Source organism: Thamnophis sirtalis, unplaced genomic scaffold, assembly GCF_051295495.1.
Source record: "Thamnophis sirtalis isolate CommonGarterSnake01/CBP01778 unplaced genomic scaffold, rThaSir2_p1.2 scaffold_14, whole genome shotgun sequence".
NCBI lineage: Eukaryota > Metazoa > Chordata > Lepidosauria > Squamata > Natricidae > Thamnophis > Thamnophis sirtalis.
In genome coordinates, this window is record NW_028261394.1 from 22,580,676 (window position 1) to 22,585,945 (window position 5,270).

Sequence of the window (5,270 nt, forward strand, 5' to 3'; positions counted from 1 at the left end):
GTTACAGATTTGTATCCTTTTCTGGTGTGTACGTAACCTAATATACTAAGGCACTAAGCTCCCAAAAGCCCTGCCCTGCCTAGCAGCTTAGCATGTTATGTAAAAGAAAGCCTGTTGTGCATATGCCTCAGCTAAATCTTTACTCGGCTTGGGGGATGTACAACTGTGCAATTGAACCTCTGACTATTTGCAATTTTTACTGTCATTGTGTCTCTTTCACAACTTCTCTTTGAATCCTGCTGCTTAGCTTGCTAGCACCTGTAGGACCCTCCTAGGGTTCCACCACAAAAGCGCGTAGGACAAAATCGCGCTCGACAAAAGCGCGCTGTGACGTCATCACAGCGCGACGAAAAAGATCGAAAAAATGTAAAAATAAAGCTAAAACCTTCCCCTAACCCCCCCAAACCTAACCCTAAACCTAACCCTAACCCTAACTCTTAACCTAACCCTAAACCTAACCCTAAACCTAACCGTTAAAGTAACGAAAAACGTAACGCTAACCCTTATCCTAACCCTAACGCTAACGCTAACGCTCTAAAGCTAACCCTAACCCTTACCCTTACCCTTACCCTAACCCTAACCCTAACCCTTACCTTTATGTGAATCGGCTTGCTTTAATTTAATTTTTATTAATTTTTATTTGAATTTTTCGATCTTTTTCGTCGCGCTGTGATGACGTCAAAGGCGCGATTTTGTCGATCGCGCTTTTGTCGTCCGCGCTTTTGACGGGTCACGCCCTCCTAGTGACCCATCAAGTTGTCATAAAGTTGTGCAAGACACTGAAAACCTGGCCGCTCTCTCAGAGCTTGGGTAGGGCATGGAAAGCCTTGATAAGATTTTACGTGGAATGGTTTTATTCTGCTCCGTATGGTCTTCCTGGAAGTGTGAAGGTTCCAAGAACCACCCTCAACAAAAGAAGACTCCAAGGCCTGAAGTTCCTCAAAGTTCCAATTTATTAGAGAGGTCATGTTGGCACATCTGGGAAAACCCAAATCTGAAAATTTCCAGGTTTTCCTCACCCAGTTGAAAGTTCAGAACCCTTGCCCCACACCCACAAGTTCATCACATGGTCCAATCCAACTGAAGGCAATCTTCAGGGCAGGTCTTCAAGGCAGGCAGCAGCTTGACAGGCTTCTTAGGAGCCATGCGACCCAGGGTCCTGCGGGATGGTTTATCTGGCTTAGACTTACAATGGGGGTTTATTTCTTTGTCCATTGCCACAGACATGGTATACCAGTCCTGAAGCCGTTCAGGCACTCCTCGAATGCCACCCCCTTGCGGAGTTATGGGTCCAAGTCTTCCTTAAAATAGTATAGGAGAATGGACTGTGGCCAGTGTCTCAGGCTCCCTGCCACCCTCCGAAACTCCCAGACTAACTCTTGGGGGGGGGGGTGTCCCTTGCTTCATTTCCTTTATTTTTGCTTCGTCCTCATTTTTCTGGTCAGTGTCTTCAAACCTGCCTCGGAGCAATTGGACGAAGTCATTGGCACCATGCAGCGCCATGGCACCCTCATCATGTAGCTGGGCTATCCAGTCCGCTGCTTCTACCTCATTCATCCCTTCCCCTATTGTTGAGATCTGTTGGTGGTCACTTCTGTATCTGTCCCCATAGAGGTCAATGTGCATCCAAATCCTGTTGAGGAAGTACGCCAACTTCCCCAGAGTCCTAACAAAGGTCACCCAGAACCTGGAACTGGGACTGGAGGTGCTGCGGCTGGTGGCTGCACTATGACTGGAACTGCTGGGGCTGGCAGTGGCTGAAACAGGTGGCGGTGCAACTAGACAAGGCCCCAGGATGACTGGTGGTAGTGTTGTGGGAGGTGCCGGTGGGGTTGGCGCTGGTTGCTGGAGCTGCACTGGGGCCGAATATTGCACTGACATCCATTGGCATTGCCCAAATCCTCCCAAATTCCCAGGCTAACATATGTGGCAGTCAGGAAGCTGCAAAAGGAAAAAATGGCTTCCAAAACTGGCAGGAAATATATCATGTTTCTTGTTATTGTTCTGGCTTTTTTATTAGGTCAAGAAGACATCAAAGTAGAGCCAGCCGAACAAATAGATTTAAAAATAGTTTCTATCTGTGAAGTAACCATCCTCTGCTACCAAATGTGATGTTCCCGTGGGTCGTCCATGAGGCCAATGTGGAGAAAAGACACGGACACGAGCTTTCTCGGGATGGAGCGACCCAGATTGGGGGTCTGAGAGCCCCTTTTATTGAGATAGGACAAAGGCAGGAGGAGCAATCAGCAATCAGCATGTGATTTAAGACAGCCTGTCAAACTACAATTTCTAATCTATTGCTCAGGGAAGTTCTGTCTATATATGGTCAAATCCTGGGCGTCATTGGTAAGACACATCTAGAGTGAACATCAGGATGTTATGTTCTGAACTATCAGGATGTTATGGAGTACTATCAGGATGTTATGTTATGTAGGAGTTTGTTTTTTCCTATGTGGTTCAGTGTGGCCGCGCATGCCCCGTTATGCACTGGGCCATGGGTGACCACTACGCCTACACAAGGAATTATATTATAACATCTCCTACTTTTTTCTTTTGTCAAAAGGACTTTTCCTCTTCATCTGACAGGGCTGTCAACAGTGCTTTTTGTTGCTGCGCATCAGGGCCTGTTAAAGCCATGTTGATACTCTTTTTCTGTACCATGCCCTCCACTGTGGACTGGATTATACTTTGGATGACAGGGATAATCACAGCATTCTACAAATAAACCAATAGAAAATCACATCATGGCAAAGGGTGGGCAAAGGGGGAATAGAAAGTTACAAGCTGCATGGCATTGGGAGGGGAAAGGGCATGTGTGGGAGTAGCTGGCTCACATAGTTCATGTTACATGAGGCTGCATAGTGAGTCCTGGCCGTTTAGGCCGGAAAGATGTTTCTGGTGCGATGTTTTTGCATCCGTGTATGTGTGTTTCAGACAGCAGAAACTGCCCTGCACACACACACCCGGAATGGATTCCAACATCTATCTTTGGACTGTCAGACTGTTAAATACAACTAATCACTCCATGCACACGCGGAAACGTATGACTAGTTTTCTTTTTCTTTCTTTTTTCGTTTCCGCTATAATTTTACACCAGTGAGGCTAAAACCAATTTCGTTGTATTTATTTTGTACAATGACAATCTCAGAAACAGAAGAAATATCTTGATCTGCAACATTTAATTTTAATTGTGTTCAGCGAAGTTTCTAGTGTCCTCAAGAAAATGCTTGAAGATTCCTATCAGGTGGAATATTAATGGTTTGAGGTAGGTTTATTCCTTCAGTCAAACATGGGAGCTTACTGCAAAGTCAAAAAGAACATCCCTTGCCATCGTTAAAGTATGCAAGTTCTAATGCTCACAACTATGTCCCAGTAGCAATGAATCTTGACAAGGCCAACGTTTTGGCCCAGTTATTACATTGTGCCCAGCTAGGTTTATATAGAGGCTTTTTGAATAGAGGCTTATTCAAATAAAATTCCTGAATCCTTAATAAGAATGGCATACTTCACTTCTAATGCACTAATAGAAATATGCTCATCTCCTTAGAGCACTGCAACTTTAAGATGACTCCCAGGATTCCCTAGTGTGCCATGATCTGTTTTAGGGACGCTTCTTAGACTTCCTTGAGGAAATAAAAACAGGATCTTGCAGGTTAAACTTTCCATCCCAGAAATGTTTATCTTCAGCCTAGACAAAACCTTGAGGGAATGAGAGTTGAGCATCATGGATTAAGATATGCAAATAGATGTTGTTAGTATCTCACATCTTAACAATAGCTGCTGCACAATAGTTCCTCTGCCTTGTACAGTCACCAAACGTTTTAATACTATTTGCATGCCCCATACTGGATTTTCCACACTGCCATGAATGGATATGTTACCCATCAGGATGTAAAGTAATAGATAATATAATCTCCTGTTTGAACACGGGATTATTCAGATTCCAAAATCAAATGTTTTATATTTGTTACTACTTCCACTTTATACTCAACAACAAATGGAATAAATAAAACTCATTTGATCATTCACTCATTTGTGAATCAGGAGTGTCCATACTACATAGTGATCAATCTGTAAATATCTCTAAGAAAATCTGTTATTCAATCCATTTAGCTTCCATGTAATGTAAATTATTACCTAGCTATTTGTACAATGTACATTTCCTGAACTTGGTTGGCGTTAGATCATTAAAGGAAGCTGAATGTGTCAGCTCCATCTTTACCAGTCAAATCCAAATGCTAAGCTGGGAACTGCATTCAAGTGTGCTTTTTAAAATCACAAACTCCCACCAAATTACTGAGCAAGACGTCAATATTTCTATTTTATGCAGTGCAGACAAATTGCATTTCAAAATCTGTGAAAACAAAGAGCTCTTTCACAATTTTGAAAGATTACAAAATGATCTTAGGTCACACTTTCCTCTGCTAACATTTGGCAGATGGTATTAAATCTGCTGTAGAAATCAGAGAAAAGGTTACAACAGAACAAGAAAATGAAAGGACGCAAGCTATTTTCAGCTCCCTCCACTACAAACTCAAGAGCGCCCACTCTTCCATGTGGGAGAGCCTTTGAGATTATAGGGAAATGAGCAAAGCAAGATTGCCTATTATCAGTAACCCCCGTTCTTGACAATAAAGCTCTGTTGAAAAAAAATGTTGTGATTGAAGAACCTGTTTTCCTAATGCAGGAAAAAGGAGGCCTAAGTGCATGTGCAGTTTTGGACTGCAATTTTTGTCCAGGAGGCCAATAAAGTTCCAGTATGTCCTCCTTCCCCTACTGCCCGCGCCCTCCTTTAAAGGCCCACGCTGGTGCCCGGTGACCCCGAACGGCTCCAGTCGTGGGGAGACCCGGGGAAGAGTTTGGCTCGGTCCGGCAGCAGCGCAACGGAGGAGCGGCTTCCCGCTTGCAGAGCCGCTTTCCTGGCCGGGCGGCTGCCTTCCACTCTCGGGCCAAGCGGTGCTGCCCACAACCCAGTCCGGCCGCCTTCGCGTGGCCGCCGGGCCTTCTCCAAGGAGGCGACGGCCTGTAGAAAGCGGCCGGGGAGGGCGGCGCTGCAGGGCCTTACGGGGCTTCCCCGAGGGCTGCAAGTGGCCATTAGGGAAACGCGCCCCGGTTCAAATGGGCCCCTTGGGCAGTTCCCCCGTTTGGCTGCTGTACCAAGCCAGCCGCCTCCTCAAGCCCAGCCCGCCGGTCAGGGCAGCCCGCCGGCACTAGCCGGGGAGCCGCTACCTGCGCAGCAGCGCCCCCTGCCGCCCTCGTCTCTGCCTGGG